This window comes from Alligator mississippiensis, chromosome 5 (assembly GCF_030867095.1).
Source record: "Alligator mississippiensis isolate rAllMis1 chromosome 5, rAllMis1, whole genome shotgun sequence".
NCBI lineage: Eukaryota > Metazoa > Chordata > Crocodylia > Alligatoridae > Alligator > Alligator mississippiensis.
Window position 1 is genome coordinate 79,038,235 of NC_081828.1, and position 25,830 is coordinate 79,064,064.

At 44.0% G+C, this 25,830-nt stretch overlaps 1 protein-coding gene and 1 long non-coding RNA gene across 12 annotated transcripts in view; both read left to right on the forward strand.

Moving 5' to 3' along the window:
• Positions 1-25,830, forward strand: part of LOC102558349 (poly(rC)-binding protein 3) — a 929,340-nt gene that overhangs the window by 716,133 nt on the left and 187,377 nt on the right. The gene's annotated exons all lie outside the window — the stretch shown is intronic.
• Positions 13,107-16,883, forward strand: LOC132250635 (uncharacterized). The gene is made up of 3 exons (XR_009462229.1): positions 13,107-13,473; positions 15,550-15,632; positions 15,840-16,883. It is a non-coding gene; the product is annotated as an uncharacterized LOC132250635 (long non-coding RNA).

Here is a 25,830-nt window from a genome sequence, read left to right on the forward strand (position 1 = left end):
ACTTTACAAGGACCTCATGATTTTTATTTATTCTGTAGGTACTATTTGGTATGTATGCATGCTGTGCATTATGCTTAAAGGACTTCAAAGGCAGAGGTGGAGTCTAAATGTAAGCAAGTATGTAGACATAAGGCTGTGATGAGGTTTTTTTGTCTGTGTTCAGAACTAAATTATTGTCTGTTTTTGCCAAACTAAGCTGCTATTTAACCATATTTGCATTTAACCATATTTAAAGCATATCTGCATTTAACCATGTTTCCAAAGCAGAACAAAATGGACTGCTTAAACTAATCAAGACTCCATCAGCCTTACACGATCATTTTTTTTTCTCCCTCAAACATAACTGTTAGAGAAAAGAGAAGTATATGTATATATAGTAGACGTGTAGCTTACGATTTTAAGGTGTTAATATTTAGATGATGATGACTTATAAGCTGTAAAGTAAATATTTCCCTTACTAGGTGCAGCTAATACATTTCCAGTTACAGTATACTTTTTATAGGGATCTCAGAGAGCCTATGTACTGTGTACTGTGGGGACCATTAGTGGTCCCTTACATATTGAATAGCATGGTAAATTGTCTCATTCTGCTTTTAGGAACACAGTATCCAAGTAATGAGATGGCTTTTCCTTAGAGAAATGAAAAAGTGCATCAAATAATGCGCTTTATAACAAAAATATATATCAAATAAAATTAGAACGATATAGGAGCAGCAGATGAATTGCTAAATCACAGCCTAAATTGCCACATTAAAGTTCAGGGAGCAATCTGAGATCTTTTGATCTTTAGTCAGGCTATCACAAGCTGAGGGTGTCGCCTAAATGGAAAAACAGATTGTGCTTTGGTGGCTGTATATGTGTGTAATGAGGAGAAGGAATCTCTCCTCCAAAGCCAGGGAAGATCATGGTTGTACCGCCAGAGGAATGGGGAAGCAGTTGTGTTCCCTGTATGCCTATGGCCAGCAAAACACAGTGTGCTTAGGGCTGGATTAACACATAGGCAAACTAGGCACATGCCTAGGGCCCTAAGTGAGGCAGGGGCCCAGTTGTGCTTATTTTACATATTAAAATTATTGAGTGAAAAAAAAAATAAAGTATTAAGTAGGAACCCATGAATTTGTTTGCCTACGGCCCACTAAAGGGTTAATCTGGCCCTGAATGTACCCAATATGCTCCTGTTTTGCCTGATGCAATAGCCAGCAGCTAAGTCACAACACCTCTGTTGTTGAAGTCTCAGCAGGGTGGCCTCTGCATGGCTTTTGTGCTGTGTCAGCTGACATGGGCACTAGGGACAGAAGTTACACTTAAACCAGTTTAAGTGATCAGAAACTGGTTTAAACCTGTAACAGAACATAAGTTCAGTGCACATAAATCAGTTTCAAAATGGCTGAAACTGGTTTAAGATAAACCTGGTTGAATGTAGTATCAGACTTAACTGATTTGGGTCTAACTGGTTTATAGAACTTCTGTCCCAGACCCCTTCCTGGTTTAAGTTAAATCAGAGCCCCACAGCATCCCAGCATGCTTTTCAGCCCTGAGCTAGGCCATGCTGTCTGCTCCAGAGAACAGGGTTGGCCCTGCCCCTCTGCTCTCTAGTTGGAGCAGGGTAAGGGGCATGGCCAGGTGCCAGCTCTGCATGGCCCCCTTAAGCAAAGGGGGCATATTTCCCCCCTCCCTTCCCTTCCCTCTCCCCCTGGGACCCCTGCTGGGGTCTACCTGGCCAGGGCACAGCAGCCCCTGTCAGGGCCCCCCCCCCAACCCCTGCTCCTGTGGCAGGGGTGGGGCGAAGGAAGCAGGGAGGGGGTTTATTTCCCCCATGTTGGCCCCAGCCAGTACTCTAACAACTGCATGTCAAACCACTGCCTGCACAACAAAGGTGACTAACACCTTGTTAAAATGTTAATCCAAGAGCCATCAAGACTGCAGTATGAGGCTAACTTCTTTGATTGTTTCTGAATTATTGACCCACCTCCCTAGCAGGATGTGTTTTCCTATCCCTTTGTCTGCCAAACTTCTACCCATTTGCATCTTCACAGACTTCTGGTTTACTTTAGCTTCTTTTCTACCTTGGAGAACTCATAGCATCAGCAGTCTCCCACCACCTAAAGAAATGTGTTTGTGCCCAAAAGTTTGCAAAGAACTTTTTTCCAACTATTTAGCTGATCTAATAAAAGTTGTCACATCTACCCAAAGAACCTTGCCTGCCTTTTCCTATCCAGAGACTTCTTGGAGGAAGTGACAAGATAGGACCTTACTTATGGAGAAGACTCAACCCCCCCTCCCACCTCTGGCAGAGACTAAAGAAAGAAGTTGATAAGGGGAGGAAAAGGGAGAGTGGGAGGGGGCATGATTCCCCTTCGGTCCTCCCAGGACATGGGAGAGGGGAAAGAGGTTGGGGAACCGGGCTTGTCCCCTGCCACTTGTGAGCGCAAGAGCCAAGCTCTGCAGGACCAGACTGAAAGTTGGCAGGTGTTGACAAAGACTTGGCATAATCATCACATGTCTGTGCTGGAGATAGAGCTAAGGGAACAGGAGAGGGTTGCAGACAGCTTGACCAAAGAATGCAGAAAGCTACATTTACATTATAAAGCAGAACCTGTAAAAGGTGGGAATACCTTTCTGAATACCTGGCTGTAAAGAGGCACTCTGCCCTCAGGATTATGTAAGACTTATGCAAAGCTTTCTCTTATCTTTGGTGTATCACATTCCATTTTAAGTTAGACTAAGTTGTGTGGGCTCTCACTGTATTTTATTGGCTGCATCTTAGTGTAGGCAAGGTTTCTGGTTGTTCTTTGTGTGCTTGAGATTGCAAATTGTTGTGTTCAATACATGCTTGATTCAGAGAGAGGACTTTTTCCCCACCCCTACTCCTCAATCTGGCAGTGGCTGCCCTTGCCTCCCCCAGCTGGCATCCCGTGTGGGCCAGGGAGGGGATTTAAATCCCCACCTTCCAGCGGGCTATCTCCAGGATGGTGCCTAGCCATGACCCCTCTGCTCCAGCTCCTTTTTGAGGGCTCCTCTATAAAGCTTTGTAGCTCTGTGTGTATATGTGCCAGCACACAGGAACTGTAAAACACCATAAACCTACAGGTTAGTCGCTTTCCCCTCTTCTAAATACTTGTATTAAAATATAGTTCAGATTGTAAAGAGTGCCCCACATCCCAAAGTCTTTCTGGGACAGATTTTGACCCAGTTACATGCACATCTATCTTTTTTCACTGTATCCAAGAAAGGAGATAATTTGAAATTATTGCAATCCCAGTGCATTGTTCAAGTTCCTGTATCAGGCACCCATGAGCAGATGCCCTCCAGACTTCATCCACACTCTAGACTCTCTCTCTAAATACTAATTCCTCTCCAGATCTGGTCAGGGTAAAAAGCCCGTTGCCAAAGTGCATCAACAGAATCAACCAACTGTTCTTTAGCTGGATAGGATCAATACCAGCTAACAAAGTGGGTTACTACCAGCCTATTATACTGACCTTCTTAAGAATGAATTTATTTCCCCCCTGCCTGGTCAACTGGTATTAAACCCGCTATAAAACTTTTAAGCTCTCGGTGACCTTTCTGAGAGCCTATTGACTCCTACTCAGTCAACAGACATAAACAAATATACATTATAAACTGTCAGTCTCTACTAACATTGTGTATCTGTGTCAGAACATCTAGCTGCTCTGCATACAAGAAAGAAGTGCTCATTCCCAAATTCATGGCTTGGCACATTCCAGCACCATTCTTCTTTCACAAAGCTGAAATATAACGGTAAAAGACAAATACAATGAAAGCTCATTAATTCTCACTAGTGGCTGGGAGACTGTGTGAAATACTGAATTTTTCAATTTGGCAAGTAAACGAGCAAACAATTAGAAAGGAAGGAAAATGCCTCGCTAAATGAACTTTGTTCTTTTCATTTTGCCTCTTTGTATTTTTGTTAATTATTTATGCTGGTATGTCATAATATTACAATGTTTCTATAGTAACCTGTACCCACAGTGGTCAATCTAGTGGCTGTTAGTTGCTGCTGCAAGATAAATCTGAAGTAATAATGAAGTTCATGCTCAACCTTCCTGCTCAGTATAATCAACCTTTTAGCCACAAGCTGCTGCTGAACAGCTTTTAAAAACCACCAGCTCAAGTTGTATCCAGGCTACACGAAAAATAATGTAGAAGGGGTTTGCACCCTGAGCAGCTACAGGCTCTGAATGGTGGCCAGGATCCAGGGAGGTAGAGACAGGGAGACTCAGGCTGAAAAGAGAGTGGAAAGGAGCCAGGGAGGTTCTAGAGTCCTGGCACCTACAGAGGAAGGTATCCCCCAATCAAGGAGTTAAGCATCTCTCTCATTTTCTCTCTACGTCCACCCTTCCACAGGTGCTGCTAATATCATGCTCAGCAAACCCTTCATTTGAAACCCTTATGAAACCCTTAATTTGGCAGCAAGGTGTAAGGGTACCTTCTCCCAGTCCACACAGTCAGAATTCCTAGTGGCTGAGACCCTAGAGCCCTTCTGCCATCACCCCTTGGCTCCTTTCCTACTCTTCACAGCCAGAACATGTAGCTACTAGAGTAGCAGTGTAGCCGTGTCCATTCCAGCCCCACTCCCCCTTGCCTCCATTCCAGCACCCCTCCTTAATCAGCACCCAGGGCTTGTGCCTCCCTTGCCTAATCATAGTTATTCCACTGACCATAGGATGATAGAAAAGGAGGGCTGGAAGGGATCTCATGAGGTCATCTAATCCAGCTGCCTGCTCAAGGCAGAACTGCCCCTGATTTAAGCCACACCACAGCCAAGTGCCTGTCCAGCCCATTCTTGAGAATTGTCAAGGATGAAGAGTGCATAATGTCTTCTGGTAGCCTACTCCAATGCTTGACCACCCTTATAGTTGGAAAGATTCTCCTAATCTCAAACCTAAATTTTCTCCTCTGCAGCTTGAGGCCAGTGCTCCTAGTCCTGTCCCCTACAGCTTCGGAGAAAAGTCTTATCTCCTTCCTCTCCATAATAGCCCTTCAGGTATTTGAAGACAAATCCCCCTGCCCCTCAGTATTTTCTTCTCCAGACTAAATAACCTTTGTTCCTCCAGCCTTTCCTCATAAGTCTTGCTTCCCTGGACCCTAATCATTTTTGTCATTCTGTGCTCAACTCTTGCCAGTTTGTCCACATCCTTCTTGATATGTGGGGCCCTGGACACAGTACTCCAGGTGACACCTCACCAGTGCTGAATAGAGTGGAAGAATCGCTTCCCTTGATTTTCAAGTGACACTCCTGTTAATACAACAGGCTTATTTTTTAATCTTTTTAAAATAAGAATACACTGTTGGCTCATATTCAGCTTATTGCTTACTGTAACCTCCAGGCCTTTCTCTGAAGTACTGCAACCTAACCAGTCATTCCACAGTCTGCATTTGTGCATGCAATTATTCTGTCCCAAGGGTAGGACTTTGTACTTGTTCTTATTGAATTCCATCTGATTTAATTGTGGACCATTTCTCCAGTCTATCCAGGACATTCTGGATCCTAGACCTGCATTCCAGAGTCTTTGTAACTCCACCCAATTTCATGTCATCCACAAATTTGCTAAGTGTGCACTCAATCCCATTACTGAAATCCTTAATAAACATATTGAAAAATACCAGACACAGGAGATCTTTAGGAAATCCCCTTGATAACTCCTCCCACTTAGACCTTGAGCCACTGACAACTACTCATTGAGCACAATGATCCAAACTGTTATGTATCTGTCTTGCTGTATTTTCGTCTAGCCTAGGGGTGCTCAACCGCTGGCCCATGGGCCAAATGTGGCCCATGGAACCATGACATCTGGCCTGTGGGGCTCCCTGCACATCAGGAAATTTGGTGGTGGGGGAGTGGTGGCCATTAATTTGGCCATCCTCCCCCCTGCCAAATTCCCAAACCCCACAGCACCTGGTCAGAGCCAGACTGTTCCTCCTTCCCCCTTCAGAGCTAGGTTGCAGATAGGCCACCCCTCCTCTCCCCCCTCCATGAGGCTGGGCCATGCTACCTTTTCCCCATCAGGCCAAGATGGGCCCAAGCCATGACCCCTGTCCCTCACAAAGCTAAGTCACAATCTCTTCCCCCCTGCAGGGGCATGTTGGGGCTGGGTCATGCCCCCTTTCTGCCACCCCTGCAAGCCTGGGCCACACTGCCTTTTCCCCTGTGGGACCAGGCTGGGCCAGACCATACCCCCTTCTCTCCATAAGCCTAGGCCATGCCCCACAGGGCTGGGTTGGGGCTGAACCATGCCCCCTTTATCCCCATGTGGGCTGGGGTCATGCCCCACCTTTCCCTTCCCTACCCCCACAGGGCTGGGTGAAGCCTCCTTCCGCTATTGCAAAGTCAGGACTACTCGTCCACCCCCCTCCATGTTCTCCTCTAGGCGTTTCACAATAGATTGCTTCAGGACCTGCTCCATGAGCTTTCCAGGGGCCAGGGACAGACGGTCAAAAAACCTGAGGGTGAATTGATTCAATCTTTGCAGGTTAGTCTAACCTGGCTAGGCTAAATCAGTTTTGTAACCAGACACACATCCCAGAAATGCAGGCACATACCTGCAATGCCTCAGGCTAGAAGCTGGGGGGCACTACAGCAGCCCTCCCTTCCCTTCTCCAGAGCTGAGCTGAAGGGGGCGTGGCCAGACCCCAGAAGGATGCTGTGTTTAGGGAGCCCCCCACTACCCTTGATAACACAGCATTTATCAGCTCTGTTATCAGCATTTAACAACCAATCAGAAACAAAGCCTTGCTCATTACAAGCTCTTCTTAAAAAAGCTTTTTTCCAAAGGAAGGAATGCAGGGACATTACCATCTGAGTTGTTGATTACCTCCAAAAAGCCCTAAGTGGACACTGTTCTGTCTGCTTTACACAGCATTAGCTAGCATACCACATGCTGGCTACATTCCATGCTGTGGGAGAGAGGAGAAAAGGATCTCTGCTTAAGCAGCTAATGGTGAGGGGGGCACAGGGAAGCCAGCACACTCTGCTGTGCCTGCAAGTCTCTACCAAGCTCTGGCCAGAAAGTAGAGTGGAGGGGCCAGCCCTGCTGTGGAGCAGAAAGCCCCGCCCAGCTCAGAGAGCATGCTGGGGGTGTCTGGTTTAGATTAAACCAGCAAAGGGTCTGGGACAGACATTGCATAAAACCAGTTTGGCCCAATTAAGTTAAGTCTGATAGTACATTCAACCAGATTTATGTCACGCCAGTTTCAGCCAGTTTCAAACTGATTTATGTGCACTGAACGTCTGTTCTGTTACAGATTTAAACCAGTTTCTGATCACTTAAACTGGTTTATGTGTAATGTCTGTCCCTAGCCAGGTTGACTGGTTTGTAATTCCCCTGATCCTCCTTCCCTTGCTTAAAGATGAGCACTATATTTGCCCTTTTTCAATCATCCAAGACCTGATGCAGAGGGAAAATGAGAAAAATATTTCACAGAGTTAGCAAAGATGGTTACGTCTCCTTTTCTACAATGCACTTCTGTTTGCCAAGGGAATGCAAGGATTCTACTAGATTCAACACTAGTCCTGTACACCCAAGTAGCAGTGGTCAGAAATCTATTCTTCCACTGCTAGCTACTACCACTGTGAAACTATGCTTCATTGACAAGGAACTGGTAGTAGAGGATGCATTCATTCATTCCCTCATTCATAACTGCCAGGTTTAACTTCTCTAACTCACCTGAAGCTGAATGTAAGGACCTCACTAGCATGGAAAACACTGAGAATAAGTAGTACCAGTGCTCTGCATCATCAGCTGACTTCAGCTCACTTCTGCAGTCAATTCAAGAGTTAATAGATTAATGTTTAAAGCTCTTAAAAGATTGTGGTCTAGCTGTCTATTGCCTGCCAAGACAGTTGTGCACTTCTAAAATAATGCTGCTATTAGGGCAAAGCTTGTGAGAGGTGAAGATAAGGTGATTTTGGTCAAAGATGTGCTTGATCTGTGTTTTAGACTAAGCCCAAAATTAGTCATTTCCAGAGCTTGTTACAAGAATCACCGTTTTGCAAATAACTCTCTGCAATCATAGAAGGGAAACAATTTCAAAGTATGCAGATTAGCAGAAAAAAGATCTGTGAAGAAAGAAGAATTCACTGTGGAGAACTATGTGAATTTTAATTACTGACATTGATATTCAGATAGCAGGATATTGGATGCCCTAAAAATGTCTTAGCTAGATGGATAGTGTACTAGTAAATGTGCTATTAAGGGTTAGGATAAGCCCTTGTTGAATTTGGCAGTGTTAACGCTGAATTTCATTCAGGAGAAATGTAAAGAAGGGGTTGCAAAGATATAGCCTGCTAAGCTATAGGCAGGCAATTAGAAATTGAGGGGTATGGCCAGAGAGGAGTAGTCTGCTGTGGAATCCAGGACCCCTGGATTCTGGTAGATATGGCAGTCAGTGGCAGGAGGGCAAGCAGAGGCTGAGCAGGTGCAGCCCCACTCACCCTGCAGTGACTGCCACGCCCTCTGATGCCCTGGCCCAGATCCAGAACAAGGCATGGGGTGAGCTTGATTTTTGATGTCAAGAAACCAATGTGCCCCTTATTTAACTAATTCATCAGCACAATGTCAGCCTCCACCTGAAACACTGGTATGTGTCACCATTCAAATCAAAACACAAGCAGAATTTTGCCAGTGTATTGCTTTGTGAAAGTTTGTACATCTGTGAGAGAAAAAGAGAAATCTGAGTGAAACAGCAAAGAAGCAACAAACAGTCAGGTAGGCACTGGTAATGTGGCACTGAGAATAAGGTTTTGGGTTAAGTGCTGGCTATAAGAAGCTTGGAGCTGTAAGTAATGAAACCGTCTCCTCATGTTTTGTGGGGGACTCTTTGCATTCCTTCTTTCATTCTGAATAAAATGTTTGCTTTAGAAATTGCAGACATCATAGGAAAGTGAAGCTGGAAGAGAGCTTAAGGTGTCTAGTAGGTCACGTCTCTCTCTAAAACAAGATGAAGTCTATACTAGATCATACCTGACAGAAATGTGGAAGTTTTAGGAAAAGGTGAGACAATAAAAAGGCCCCATGACCTCTCTTGGTAGACTAGTCAGTCTCCCTTGCTGCAAATTAACATAGATAACCATGTGTTGTTGTTAATAATAATAATGATGATGATGATAATAATAATAATACTATTTGGAATATTATTACTTGTTGGAATATTATTAACTGCCCTCCTTAAAACAACCCTAAAACCGCTCTTACTTTTTACCCTCGCTCTTCCCTTTTCCCTATAAGCTTTTCCAGCTTTTCCAACCTTCCTTTGCTCTTCTCTGAACTTTTACTGCATCTTTTGTAAAGGGTAGTGCCTGACACTGAACACAGTACTCCAGAAGAGAGCAGAATAATTTCCTCCCATCTTGCATATGATGCTTCTGTTAATATTCTCTAGATTAAGATTTGCCTTCATTGTAACAGCAACACATTGGTTGCGTGCACCTGTTACATTTAGATAGACCTAATTGGATCACCCCCTGAGTAGATGAAATAATTTAGATTGGAAACTGGTTAACCTGATCCAGCAAACTTCTGCATGGGTTTAGAGCTGTTCCCTGGGGCTGCGAAAGCCCAACCACTCACCCTAGATCCGAGGCTGCACTCTTCCAACTCCCTCTCCACCTCTCCCCCAACCCTAACAAAGCCCCGAAATGCCTATAAAGTTAAATAAGAACTAATTCCAGTGTCTGGTTATATACTGTTGCTGAGAAGTAGGATGAGACCATTGTTTGTTTTTGTGCAAGCTTTTTCAGGTGTGCACATTAGTGAACTGCAAACTAATGAAGACCTGCTGCAATACAATGCATAAAGCCAACTGCTGTATAAAAAGTAGCAAGGTCCTTTAGGAGCCAAAAAGAGTTCAGTGGATTTCCATTGAAATAAATAGCACGCATTATTACTCATGAAAGATCATAATCTGACCTCTGAGACCTTACTACTTAGTAGCAGTCAGTCCCGCAGTTTGTATAGTCATTCATATTTTACTTTCCTCATTTAGTCCAAATGGCCAGCTTTTGGAGAACATGACAACATAACATATTGGTTGTAAAACTTGTAAACCATAATAGCATGGCCAAAGAAAGCTGAGATAGATTGCTGTACCATGCTTATTGTGACATACTGTGATGAGGAGGTATAGTTATAGCTACTCATCATATCCATTACCCTGGTGACATGGAAGCAGGCAAACCTGTTATTAGAAAAACAGGTTATACGTCCAGGTTTAAAATGACTGTATCCTTAGATGGTGTCAGAAATAATTTTGGTTACAGTTCCGTTTGTTGGAAGGCAGACCGTAATTTTCTTCATTTGCTGTTGTAAATTGATTTTTATTTTTTTTAGGCCTGAATTTGGCAGGATTAAGTAAGTATACAATAACAATAAAAAGCACTTTTAAAATATATAGCTATAGTCCTTTTGAGAGCGCTTTGCTAAGATGAGATGCAAGAGTCCAAGTGATTTTTATTACTATAGCACCAAAGTAGATTGTTATATTAGATTTATATTGTTATAAGTAGATTGTTATAAACAGATTGTTGTATTGTCAATTATTCATGTTTTCTTAGGGATCCTTGTTTTCTCTGTTTAAAAATTCTCTGATTAAAACCCCCCAAATCTGCAGTTTCCACAAAAAATGAAATGCCCCTAAAATATATATGAGAGGTATCGATTGAACACAATGTTTTATTGATATATTTACAATTTTAGAGCAGTTTGGAAGCCTACCAGTGTCTCAATCATTATAATAAACTAAATTCTAAATAGCTACATATTTTGGCATTTTATTTTGGTTTTTCATCATGGAAAATCAGAGCTCTCCTGGCCCCTTTGCTCACCAGGATGCGAGTCCAGCTGCGGCTGTCCCTGCTACCCTCCTCCCCCGCCACTACTTTGTGGAACTGAGCAGCCCTGATATGCAAGTGCCCTGCCCATGCCATTGCTAGGGTCACCATCATAAAGGACAGTCCGGTTGACCTCTGTGCTCTATTGGTACAAAACCAGACACCTTTATGTCCTCTATTTTTTTTTAAGAGAAAAATAGAGGACATAAAGGGGTCGAGTGTCGTATCAATAGAGGACAGAGGACAGAGTAGCAGAAAACCGGAATGATCTCTATGATGGCCACTCTAGCCATTACACCTCACTCCCAACCCACAGCCCCAACCTGCCTCAGCCCTGCTGGTGCCCCTCACTCCTGACCTGCAGCCCCCTGGTCCTACCAGTGCCCCTCACTCCCGACCCACTGACCACAGGCCCTAGCCCCCTACTTTTTGAGGAAGGGGATAGGTGTGTCAGGAAGGAGTACAGGCAACAACAATGTGTTGGGGGCAGTGGGGGCACATGCCTCCCCAGATTTCTGTGCCCATAGTGGGGCACAGGGTTGCAGTTGGGCCAAACCAGCTCTGGACAGGAATCACCTCCATGGCCCAGTGGGCAGGTCCCGGCATAGGAAGGGGCACCAGTGGCATATCTATGCTGCCATTGCCGCATCTTACCTTGGCGGCCATAGCAGTGTGGTGCCGCACACAGCCACCAACATAAGACATGGCAATGGCAGTATAGAGTTGTGCCCCCTGCTGCTGCCAGGTGGTGGCCACAGTGGTGTGGTGTTCCCTCCCACACCAGGTTTCATCCACTGGGCCACAAAAGCAGCTTCTGCCTGGAGCTGGGATAGCCTGGCTGATGCATCCCAGCTGAAGCCATGCACCCCACTGGAAGCACAGAAATAAGGGGGGACAGGATGCTGCTTGAGAAAAGGTGTCAGTGCCAAGAGTCAGATTAACCCTTCTTCAGCCATGTAGCCACTGCCAAGTTCAGGGCTTTAGATCCTTACTTGCCATGCAAAACTGCTGCAATTTTATATCAGTGCCCTGCTCCCACTCCATGTGCCCCGGTGCATAAAATCTATCAGGTATGCCTCTAGGGTATGAGGGTCAGAGTGGCATTCAGAGAAGGGGTTGGCACACCTTATGTGTCAGAAAGGTTGGCCATCACTGTAGTATAACTTTCACTAAATGAAAATGAATATACATATACAGGACAGATCTCATACCTGCTTTTGAGCCCTCAGGGTTAATTGTTAGAAAGGGAACATCAATCCAGTGGATACAACTCATTTCTGTAACTCCTCTTATTCCACTGGAGTGTAATTAAGCAGGCATGAAACAGAAAAAATATCGTTGTGTATCTAGGTATATACTAAGCATTCTCTTTTGTAGCTTGTTGTTTAGGTGGTAAAGTGGGTCACTTATAAAGTTAAAAGAAAGAAGGGTTATTAAAATTGCAAACCACACGGGGAAAAAAATATGGTGTGCTCTACAATTGTTGTAAAATAAATGTTATTGGAATCACCATAATAAAAGTGATAAGTTGCTTTGGGAAGCAAAAATACTCAGTTAGAAGTCTGAGATCACATTTGAAGAACTCAAACAAGATTTTACTGAAGGCTGTTCTTGTACACATGTAGCTAATTTGATTAAGAGCAGTTCTCATTTTGTACCAGTCATAGCCCTAGCTTTTCTCCTCCTCATCTTCTTTAGTTGCTGTTTTTCCCCTTCTTCTTAAGTAATCTTCTAGTTATAACAAAATAAGAATTTTTTATCTTCATGCCTCACATTTACGTGGGGTGCTAAGTCTTGCAGAGTCTTTTTATTTTATTAGACTCTTCCTTAATTTCAACATCTGACTTTTTCCCTAACTTTTATCATTTGCAATAACAGTCTAAGAGTGTTCAATTTCTGCTGTACTAGACTTTCAAGAAAATATACTCTAACATAATATCAGTCTGATTACAAGTATTTAAGTAGAAGTGCATGTACTATACAGGGACTTCCTAAAACTGGTGACTCTTCAGATGAATCCATCCCATCTTACTCCAAGCCATTTTGTTACTTTATCATATATAACATTAGTCCATAAACCCTTCAAGGAAAAAAAAAAATCTTCCCATCTTCATTGTATAAAGCACCCACCACAGTTCTTCGCAATGTAAAAATAATGAATAATGTTGTTGCTAGTAGTATTAATATTATTACAACGGGCTATTGTTTGTAAGACTTGTCTGTAAACTGACATAATCTGAACTACTAGGTTAAGTACAGTCAATGAGAAATCCCAATTCAGTCTTTGCAGGTTAGTCTAAAATGCAGAGATTAACCTGAAAAACAACTGGCCAGATATTCACTTTTAATTCAGGAAATGCAGCCACGTACCTGCAGTAACTCAGGCCAGAAGCCAAGGGGCACTAGAGCATGGTTTTCTGGCACATAGCCAGCATTGGCTGTGTGTTTACTTCCTCTTCCTGCTGCCCCCAAAGTCTCTGGGATTTGCAGTCCAGAACCACAGCTGCAGGACTCATCACATCCTCTTCCTGCTTCCAGGTGCCTCTGGGATTTGTAGCCCATAGTCACAGCCAGCAGTAAGTTTTTAGCACTGCAGGGCAGGGCAGTTCTGTACTCAGGGGAAGGTGAGTTTAATCCCCCTCACTGGCCCCAGACCTCAAGCTGGGTTTCCCTGGGGGGGAGTAGTCCCTGCCTCCCCTCCCAAACCCTTCTCTGCTGGAGCAAACAGCATAGCCTAGCCCAGTGCTGGAAAGCATGCTGGGGGACTCAGATTTAACTTGAACCAGGAAGGGGCCTGGGACAGAAATTTCATAAACTGGTTTGATCCAAATCAGTTAAGTCTGATACTACATTCAACCAGTTTCAGTCATATTGAAACTGATTTATGTGCACTGAACTTCTGTTCTGTTACAGGTTTAAACCAATTTCTGATGACTTAAGCCAGTTTATGTGTAACTTCTGTCCCTAGCCCTAATGAGTCTAGTTGCTAATTAGTGTGATAGTGATGATATAGCTGCAATGGTCCAGAAATTATGCATGTGGCAAGTATTTCTTAATGTGATATCTTTTTATTGGACCAATTGCATAGTTGGAATAGAGTTGGACAAGCTTTTGAATGCAAGACATTCTTCATTGGGTCTCGTATTTCGAAGTTTGTTTAACTCTATTCCAACCATTCAGTTGGTGCAATAGGAGATATCACTCTAATGAGAAATCTTTGTGTCTAATTACATCTTAAAATGAAGCCTGGGCTATTTCATTGTGATCTTCAAGGGAAACTTATCTTTAAGGAAAGGAATGTTTACTTGTTTTGTAAGGTTAAATTAGTAGCAAATACATACTTTATGGTTGAAGTTAATAATGCAGGTTTTAAAATAACTAATGTAAATGCTATGTCCTGTAAATTTTTTGATCTGGAAACAAACTTCTATAATAATCAGTAATCATTGTAATCTAGTATGGATGATAAGCAGTTATAGCTCCCTGGGATATTCCATATTCTGGGGTGAATTAATTAAATAATTTAAATGTAGACAAATATCTACCATTCCTCTGACAATAAATTTATAGTTTTACTGATAATTGATCAACTTGTACATTCAATTATAGATAAAAATATTTATTAAGGCTGAGAGTATATTGGCATTTAAAACACATTTTCTTAAAAATTTATAGTTAAAAATACAAGTATTATAGAAATTCAGAAAAAAAGCACGGAGTTTTCCACAAACAGAATATATTTAATTATCAAGCTATTACCATTGCTTAAAAGAGACAAACCATTGCAAAAAGTAAGGCATTTCCCAGACAAAAATATTTATGTTTAAAAAGTGGGTTTTTTCATGCTCCTTTAACTCGCAGATGGCTCCATGGAATTTTCTTGCAACTTCAGTGAAATCCATGTTTTGTAAGTAATGAGTTACAAGCTCTGTTAGCTACTCTGCCAGTACTAATTCTATGAAGCATCAGAAGTGCTGATGGAGTGCTTCCATTTTACCAGCTGTGCTATTTCAAAGCACCAAATACTGTTGGATTTTTTTGAGGGGGGCTGACAAAAGGGGCTGTAAGGAGCTGCTCAGCCTGCAACTCTCCCTGAGACCCAGATGCAGGTAGTAAGCAGTTAGGAGCCTCCTGGCTGGGAATAGTAGCAGCTGATGATCAGTAAATGAAGGTAGAGGTAGAGAGGGAGTTAGGAGCTCCTGGACCACAGGGAAAGTGGGAGGAAGAAAGGAAGTGTGGTGTTTAAGGGGAAGCACTGACCTTGTATAATGCTTCCCAGGGTCTGAAGAAAGACCACAGCTTAAATTTTTATTATTCAAAAATAACCTGAATTAGAATAACACTGAGCACTTTTAGAACTCCTATCTCTATGTCTCTAACTTTGCCCCAAAGTTACAGGGCCTGAAGCCAGAACTCATAATTTTCTGCCTTTCCCTCACCAAGCCACCTGGCATTTTATTTCTGTCTTCCTGGATGTTTCTTGCTTTCTTTCTAGTGTTTATGTTGTCAAGAGATTTAATTGTGAATTAATTTTTATTGAAAACCTTACCAATTCATTTAGGGTGCTGATATGGCCCTGATCACTGTAATGGCTGAGTGTCTTTTTATTACTTTTTATGTATTTACTGTCATTGTACTGCTGTAAAGTATGGAGGAACTGAAAGGCAGAGAAACTAAGTGAGTTGCCTGTACTCATGCAGAAAGCCTTTGGCAAAGAAGGAGTCTGAAGCACATCTTGGCTTGGTGACCTAATCACTGGGACAATCCTCCTTCACTGACAGAGGTACTAAGCTGCTATTAATGGGGGCAGAGAGATGCCCAATTTCTTTTTAATTCAGTTAAATTCAGCCTAAGAACTTGGCTGCAGTCAACAGCAAATGTCACTACTTGAAAACTGATTTAATCACTGTGACCTAATAGGTTTCTTTGAAAAAAAATCAACAATTTTTCATTGTGTCATAGGTTCATTTTCTTGGTATTCTTGATACAGGAGTTGAATATTCTATAATACCTAAAGGAAGGGCTGACTCTGCTGCACGTCAATAGGACCATGGTCAATGATTTCAGCGAAAGTGAGACAAGGCCAGAAGTAGCCCACCCAAGGCAGTTGTCAGAAGCTTTTCCAAACTGTACTCCATCTCCTACCATTCCAAACCTTTGTAATACTTCCTCTTTGCAATAAGTTTTCATTTTAAATAACATTTAGGGGGGCTTAAATAGCATGGAAAAGCCTAATTTATTAGCTAAACATGATGGCCTCTTTGTCTTTAAGAGTTTTAGATGGCTATCTCCCAAAGGCAACATTCTGAAACCTGTCAACCCAGTTGCACAGCCCTGGTAGATTTGGTAAGGTTTATGCCTGGCCCATTGAATCTGAGGTAAAGGACAGTAGCTCTGAGCTTTCAGTGCTCTGGCTACCTTTTGGGTGCAAGCTATCTTGCTAAGAAAAAGAAAATATTCCACGAGGTGTTAACGATAAATGGTTGATTGAAGCAATATCTCTATACAGGCAACCCCTGCTTACCCCTGTTTCGCTTAGCGCTATTTCACTATAACACTTATTTTAAATTGATACATGATTTCACCTAGCGCTCAGCAAGTTTTGCTATAACACTCACAATTGCCATCTTGGGTCATTAAAAACACTCACGATCACCATCTTGGGTTGTCAAATACTTTCGATTTCTCTTAACGCTTGTTTCACTTCATGCTTGATTTTCTAGGAGCTAATTAAGAGCACTAAGCGGGGGTTGCCTATAATAAAAATAAGCTATGTGAAAAATGTGAATATATACAAATGTACAATTAGAATCTTTTGTCATCATGTGTTAAAAAAACTAAAAGTGTTGACCTCTTAAAAATAGTCACTTAGGGTTAGTTTCTCTGGACTCTTTTTGTAGCAATGCAAAAATATACAAAACATTTCCACGATTTTAATTCAGCCTCTAATGGAGCATGAAGTGAATGAATGAGAAAACGAGTGGAAATATATACAATGATTTTTTTTAAAACTTAACAAGCCTGTTTGTTTGTTTTTTACAGCCTGTTGAATAAATCCTCTGTGGTTTATACTAGAGAGGTCAACATTCTGCAGTAGGAAATGACTGGTTACATGTCAGTGTTCTCCAAGAGTTCATCTCAATTACTGGATTTGTCAAACATGACAAGCCTGAATGACTGTGTGGTGAAAATAGCACACAGTTTGACTATTAAAGTAATTGGAGCATTGACATTTAACCGAACTGGAAGAGAATCGCAGTAATAAGTCAGAGGAGCACAACCACAAGCAAAAGAGAATAATATTTTTATAAAACCTCTAGTGAAAACTGATGTTTTCTTGTATTTTTATTAATGTTAAATTTATTTAACGCACAACATGTTGTGGTTTTAAATTAATTGCTGGATGAAAGAGGTGATTTATCTATCTTTTTCCTCAGTAAGAAAGACTAATATTTATAGGATTGGAGATGACATGAATATAATATACATAACAACAACAACATGAATAAAAATATGTTGGGGCACATCCAGATGAGCGTGGCCATGTGGTATGTGGCACTGCAGACGTGTCTGCGGCGCCACATACCACACATTCAGCTGTTCTCTGCGCTGCTTGGGAGCAGTGCGGGGGCAAGGGGGTTGACCCCAGATATCCAGGGGTATAAAAACCTGCGCCAAAAAAAGCAGAGGCGCACATGGGAGCAGCGTACACCTCTCAAAACTGGAGCCTGGCTGGCCAGAGCCATGCTAGTCAGACTCAGAGCAGCAGGATCACCACTGCTGCAGCCCCAGGAGGCCCCCAGGATTCCAGGTTAGGTTACTGGATGCTGGCTCCAGCCTTCCCTATCCCACCCTGGGTAACCTGCCATGCACCAGGGTGTGCATGGCACAAGCATTCTTTGGGGACAACTAGTGGGGACCTCCTAGCTCAGCACTACTCTGTGTGTGTGTGTGTGTGTGTGTGTGTGTGTGTGTGTGTGTGTACTCCAGATACACCCCTCCCCCACCCATGAAGGATCCATCTGCTAACTACCCTCCCCACTCTTGATGGGAACTGGGTGTTCTTGTCACAAGTCCTGAGATTCTCCAAAAACTTATAAGCAGATGAAGCTCAGGGAAACCTGGCCTGGCTCCACATCATGGAAGGTAATCACATGCACAGTTCATTGGGCTATGGCCCAAAAGAGTCAGGAGGAGACGGAAGGATTCTGGGTGAACTGTTTCATAGTTTCATAGTTGGTAGGGTCGGAAGGGACCTAAGCAGATCATTAAGTCTGACCCCCTGCCATGGGTAGGAAAGGATGCTGGGGTCAAATAACCCCGGCTAAGGTGGCTGTCTAGCCTCCTTTTGAAGACCCCCAGGGTAGGGGTGAGCACCACTTCCCTTGAAAGTTGGTTTCAGCTCCTAGCCAGCCTGACTGTGAAGTAGTGCCTCCTGATATCTAGCCTGAATCTACTCTCAGTCAACTTATGGCCGTTGTTCCTTTTTACCCCTGGTAGTGCTCAGGGGGATAGGGACACTCCCATTGCCTTGTGGTCCCCCTTGGCAAGTTTATAGGTGACCACCAAATCCCCTCTCAGCCTTCTCTTGTGGACTCTGAACAGGTTCAGGTCCCGTAGCCTCTCCTCGGAGGGCCTGCCCTGCTGGTTCAGATCACCATATCATGTTTGTCAGGCATTTAAGGCTGTGAAGAAACCAGGATAATTGGAAATGGGGAAAGAAAGGAACAGCTCAGCTGTGGGAATGAAAAGGAAGTCAAAATTTCTCAATGTAGTGGCTTACCATGACTTGGCAAAAACCACTAAAGAGGACTGAGCACAATGGGCACTACTATATATTTTATTCAGATGGGCTGCAATAACCTATCCATCACAGCCTTTTCCTCTAATATCAAGTGTAGCAAAGATCAAAAGCTGAAAGAAACCATTCATGGAATTGTGCAGAAGGCCCACAAGCTAGATTCATCCCTCCTAGCCCCCTGGCAGAAGGCAGATGTGGTGAGCACTTTCCTCGTGCCCTGCATCATGCTTGTCCTGAGGGGTTCAGCAGTTGCCAAGACCCCTCTTAAGAAGGCAGGTACTGAGGTCCAGCAGCTGCTGAAGGAGTGGCTGCACCTGCCACTGTGGGCCAGCAATAAGATCCTTCACTTCCCCTACTGGCAGGGAGACACCAACATGCCCTGTGTGGGTGACCTCTGAAACGTCATGGTGGTCACCCACGAATTCCATCTCCTGATCTGCCCAGAAAAGACAGTGAACAGTATCGCTGCCAGCACCCTGAAGGAAACTGCCCACAATAGGATCATGAGGCAGCCCACCAGACATGACTGGCCACCTGCCTGATTGGCTTGCTGGAAGGAGTGTTCAGCCAAGACTATAAAGGCTTCACCTCACTGTTGAGCCAAGCCTACAATGCCATGCACTACCTTAGGAAGTGCATCAGCTGTAACTGGACTTGGACTGAAGAGTGCCAGGAGCTGGGAATCTCACTGCTCCTGGCCCCTAACACTAGCCATGTCACTGTGACCCTCCACATGAGGACCCTCATGGAGAGGTTCCTGATGGACACCATCCAAGCGAAATATGACAGTGACCTGAGAGTGAAACCTAACCAGGAACCAGGACAAGGTCCTCAAGCTCACCACAAAGTGGGATGTAAGTAACTACTTCATGCTCAGCAGGAGCTTTGCACAGTTTGCAAACTGGCATTTCATCCACTACACCTGCCGCAAATGCCTGCTGCTCAATGGTGCCATCCAGTACAGGAAACATGACAGGTAGTGCTGACACTGTGGCTATGAGGCAAAGATTCTCCCCTATGTACTGTGTGCCTGCAAACCCCATGCCAGAGCATGACACCTGCATCACAACGCCATCCAAGACCTACTGGCCAAGGTCATCCTGATCACAGCAGGGACTGTGTCCATTAACCTCACTGTGCCAGGCTGCAAGAGCCAGTTGTACATACATCATTGTGACTTATGAGGACAGCAAGCGCACAGTGATGGAAGATGCCACCATCCTGTTCAAGAACCGTTGGCAAGCTCTCGTTGAGGCCCAAAAATGGAAGTGAAAGTACTACTGGCTACTGGTGGACACCTTGAGGAGCTGGGGATATGACGTGGTGGTCTAGGTGCTGATCATCAGGGTGCTCAGAGCATAGGACCCCAGCAACTAGAGCATCTTGTGCACCTGCTGTGTATCCCGCCACTATGCCAAGCTGATGCAGTGCCTCATGGTGTCTGACACCATCCAAGGGTTGAGGATCATCTGTGTAAAACAGATCATTGGATAGTGTCAGTACATGGACCCCACCAGACCACCAGCCAGAAGTCTTGCAGAGGGGACCACCTAACCACCCCTTCCCTCCCTCCCTTCTACTACACCAAATTGCCTCCAAGGACTTTTAATCCTGGACACTTCCCACCCCTACAATTGTATCCTTCATATTGTTGTTTGTATTTGTATGAGTTTCCTGAACCATCTCCCTATTACAATGTAGTATTATTGTGCAGGGTCTCCTAAATATTTTATGCTTTGGAAGCATTGTGCTCCCTCCCTCCCTTTCCCCCTTCCCACCCCCCACCCCCTGGGTTTAGTTGGCTGCATGTTTTGTATGTAATTTAGTTGCATTCCCGCCCCTACCCTCCTCCTCTACTATGTAGCCCCACACTCAGGTCTTTCTGTATTTCCTTGTGCTTTGAAGTTTATGATTTGAACTTTAACATTTTTAATTAATTAAATTTTTGGCACCCAAGGGAGGGTGCCAGGGCTGGTTCTGGCCTTCCCCATGCTGGCCTGCTATTGCAATACCTTCAGGCCTGGTGCCAGTTCTCTGTGGAGGGAACACTAGCCTGTTTTCTGGGTTGTATTTTTTTTTAAGGGCCAAGAACAAAAAAAGTTCCCATCAGTATGTTTGTCTACTATAGGCCATGTGTTTTATAATGTTGGCTGCATTTAATTAGCTTCATAGTTGATTTCCACTATGGAGCATATGCTACTTTTGGCAGCAGTTTAATCATAAACAATATATTTTAATGAAATTTTCTGGTATGCGAATGTAAGATGAGAAGCTTTTTTCTTCACATGCTGATTTGGGAGCAGGAGGGACCACATCTTGTGTTCAAGTAAATATGGTACATTTATTCATTTAATTTTTTTCTGTACTGCAAATCCCTGAAGAGAGAGAGGAAACAGGTGAAGAGAAAGGGAGAGATTTGTCCTAATTTAAAAAAATAACACAACTCTCAAAAAATCTCAATTTCATCACCATAAATGTGTTTCATTATACATAATAGCAAGACTACAAGCAAAAAAGAATCAATTTAGATTGAAGTTTACAAATGTGATTGAATTTCATACAAAATCAGTGAAACAGCACTTGTGGCAGAAACTTAAACCCCTGTCTGTTCTTCCAGTTCCAAAATAGGGATCAAAAACAATGGTAAATGAATGTACTTTGTCTGAAGATATATGTCCCACATTGATGTTTCTGCATTTAGGAATACAGCATATTCACATGAATTAGCAGTTGCTCTACAAATTAATTTTCTTATGCATAGAATCCTGTCTTGTCCTGAGTTTTGAAGCCTGCCAGCTCAGATCCTTTGAAGGGTAAAAGTGTATTCTGTAACCCTTACTGGGAAACTGAGAAATTCCCCATCCCTAGTAATGTACAATTCCCAGATATTTAATTCTAAAAGAAGAGAGTGAGCACAGGTGAAAGCAAGGGTCTGTCTAAAATGATCAAGTTATGCCAATTTATGAATCCAAAACTTTTAAAACAAATCAGATATGCAGAACTGGATAGTCCAAACTGATTCTGATTATTATTAAAGTACACAAACCTATAATAGTATCTGTTAAACTCACTAATAGTTGTGGTTCACTCAGGCCCTAATTCAGGGAAGCATTTAATCTCATGCTTAAATTCATCCCTGCTGAGCAAAGCACTGAAGCATGTGTCCTCAATCCTGTTAACCACAATGGAATTTATGCGTGGACATCAATGTTTTGGATTCTATGTCCTCGGCTTGCAGCAGTCAAGGTATTTCCTATAGGACACATGGCAATAGTAAAGGGAATACTGCAGATACCAGGGTAACATTATTAACTCCCATACTTGTTAAGGACTACTACTGTACACTAGAAAATAGTCATTAAATAAACCAGATTTAAAAAAACAGACAAACATGATATGTGATGGTTGGGTCAGTTACTTTTAAAGTTCTGTATTCTATACTGCAGATTGTGTGTGCTTATATATGTGAATGAACAAATTCTAATTGCTGGCATTCAATACTATGCATTTTAGGGGTGCACTGATACATCAATCCGATATTGGATCGGCACCAATGTCTGTATTGGAAATCAGCTGATGTGGCTGATAAATGGCCCGTCCATGCACACAGCTGTAGCACAGCATATAGGCGGTAAGGAGCACAGCCCAGCAGCATAGAGAGTTGCGTGCAGCTTGTAAATCAGTTGTGGTGGAAGGGGAGGGGGGAGGAAAGAGGCATGGCGGGGGTGCAGATCAAGGCCCCCACTGTAAGGGAGGGAGTGGGGCTTGCAGGGGCAGGTGCTGCCCAGCCAGGGCAAGACGGGGTGCAGGACAGAGCTGTGGCAGCATCCTGCAGAGGGATATGTGGAGGGTGGGGGTGGCTCCCACCACTGCTTACACCTTGGGAGGGCGTGGGAGTCACGTCCTCCCAGATCGCCATGGGGCGGGGCAGGGTGGACTGCTGCTGCAGACTAGAGCTGGGGCTGGGCCAGGCTGCTCTCGGGGCAGGTGACAGCAGCATTGGGAGGGGGGCTGCAGCGAATTTTGGGTGACTGCAGCCCCCACCCCCATAGACCACTTCCCAGCACTGCCACTGCCCTGCCTCTGCCAGGAAGAGCCCAGCACAGCCCCATCCCCAGCCTGCAGCTGCAGCCCGCCCCACCATGCACAGATCCATGGTGCACATGCCCCACCCCCCATCCTCCTGGGGTATGTGAAGTGGTGAGAGCTCCCCTCCCCCCCCCCCCGCATCTCCTAGACAAGCTGCAGCTCTGGCCTATGCCTGCCCTGCCCTGCCCCACCTGGGCAGTGCCTACCCCAGTACCACTCCCTCCTTTACCTCAGGGACCTCAATCTGCACCCCTCACACCCCTTCTCCTCCCCCTTCCCTTCCACCACAACAGACTTATCAGCCAGATGCTGCTCTTCAAGCTGCTGGGCTGCATATCGGAAATCGAGTCAGAATCAGCCAATATGCCTCCTTAAAATAGGCTATCAGTATTGGCCCCAAAAATCTCTTATTGGTGCACCCCAAGTGCATTTATGTATCTGAAGAAGGATATGGCTTAATTTTCTTCCATAACTCATTTAACTCCACTGACTTATTGAATTATTCTTGATAGGCACTCGTATGAGTGAGATCAGAAATTTGTTCCCAGCGATCAGGTTGTGACAGAGATTTTGGGCAAGTTCCTTATTCAATATACATCAATTTACTTCCCATGAGTCTATCTGAATTTAGACTTCCAGGATGAAATGGGTACAGAAATATAACTAAATGGGGGAGGGGGGAGGGTAAAAAGCAGCAAGCTGTTCTTTAAAGTGGAATATTAGAGACCAGGGACTCTTGTGTTCAAGAATAAACTCCATCTTTTTCTACACACCAGAACAGTAGCTTGTGACCTTCATTAAGCACTAAATAGCTTTAATGCATTAAATCCAAAATGAGACAACTTAACTGCAAAGGTTAATACTGTGGAATGCCAAATTGATGGTTTGGAACAATAGACAGCCAAGACAGATTACATGACTGACTGTAATACCATAGAAGTAGTGCCCTCCCAAGGAGAAACATCCACCCCAATTACCGGGAAAAGCTATCAAGGTTTTCAGTACAAAATAGTAAAACACCAGAACAGTGAAGTTAGACTCTCTGTGATTCACAAGCAGGAAGAAGAAATGAGATGACAACTAGGATAAAAGCATTATCTTTAAATTCTGAGACATTAAGATAAAGACCAAATGCACACTAGGTGCATCTACACCAGATATTAGTGTGATACAATAAACTCTGTTGCATTTGCGCCAGAGTTTATTGCTCCCAGGCACTACATTCACACATGTGCCTGGGACTGCAGCACATTGAGGCTGGTAGGAGGCATGGGAGGGTCAATTTGCCAATCTGGAGCTGCTTGGACGCAGCTCAACATGCTGCAGAGGGGCTGGCTGGGGCACAAGGGTGCTACAGTGCTGAGCTAGCTGGCAGGCAGCCCACACACTGAAGCACCTTCATGTCCCAGCCAGCCCCATCAGCGTCTACATGTATGTTGCTGAACACTTAGTCATGCTGCCATAGGATAGTTACTTATGTTTACAAGTACTAACCTATGGCAGCATTTATTCATTTCCTTCGGCCTATAGGGCTGCACATGTCAATGTTGAGACTACTGCAGAGCTAATTAGACATTTCCCCATTAAATGTCTCACATAGACACACTTACTGACAGCAAAAGAGCATATTTGTATATGTTACTATACTAAGAGCATCCTGTACTAAAAGCTCTGAACTTTTCTGAGCTTTTAGAAGCAGTTGCAGAGGCTTTGCTTCCCTAGCTGCCCACAAGAATACAATGATGAAGGCAAGGACTCTTTGCTGCATTCTGGCCAGGTACAGAGATTACATGTAAGTCAGTATAAGTGATCAAAAACCAGCCTCCACCCATAACAGGACAGAAGTTCAGTGCACATAGACTAGTTTAAAAATGGGGGAACTCAGTCTAGGATAGACCTGGATCAATGTGCACTCAGACTTAATTGATTTAAGTTAGACTACTGCATCAAACTTCTGTACCAGATCTCCTATTGTTTTACATTAGGTCAGTGTCCACCCACATCCCAAGTAGCTTTGTAGCCCCCCACTTGCCCCTCCCCCCTGCCCCATGCAGGGAGACATGCTAGCACTCGCCCCATGCTCAGCTGTACCTCCTGAGCATCCAGCAGATCCCACCCCCAGGCTATCACAAAGCTGAGACAGCATTGACTGTCTCCCCAACCACACCTCCTGACTCTAGCCAGCTGTCAGCCACAGGCAGGTTGGGGGTGGAGGCAAAGGGAGGCATCTGCATTCCTGCATGAACCCCAGTACCTAGGCACCCATGTCCCTGGGCTGTGCCCTCCAACCCTGTCATGAAGCACCCCACAATGTACACACAGAGCTCACACAATCCAGGAGAACCCCAGTGCTTGGGAACATGCTTTGGCACAGATCCATGAGAGCCTGACCCTGGCACCTGCACACCCAGCCAGGAACCCCCATAGTCCTGCAAAATTATGGAACAAAGAACATCATACACAAAATACCTGAAAAATATTCTCTACCATTAATTTAACCATAATAATGCCTAAGTATTTTGTATATAGTACATGATATTCAGTGAAAATGAGTGGAAAATAAAGATAACTGATTCATAATGAGTTTATTCTAACATTTACATTCATTTCTATGTTGTGTGACATGTTTATATGTTAGAAAGTAGGAAGCAATATGTATTCATCTGAGTATTTGTAGAAAAACTGCATTTACATTTTACTGGAGGAATGCCGGGTTGGGGGCATGCTTGTCTGTGCCCAACAGCCAATCAGGAGTGGCTTGGGTGCTCTATAGAATGGGGCAGAAAAAATATGGTCCTCAGGCCAGATTTGGCCCACCAAGCCATTCTATCTGGCCTGTGAGGTCCCTAAAAAAATTAGAAAATTAATATTTATCTGTTCCTGGCTGCCTGTCAAAGATGACAGGAGACAGAGGCAGTAAGACCTAGGGGAAGCTGGCAGGACTCAGCAGCAAGGCCAGCCTGGCCCCTCCCCACCTTCAGCCCCCTCCTACCCATGCCCCCCCCACAAGAAAGCCTCTGCCTGCTGCAGCTTTCACTGCTTCCCTGCACGCCCACTGGCTGCTCCAGCACCACATGGCCTTCAGCTGCAT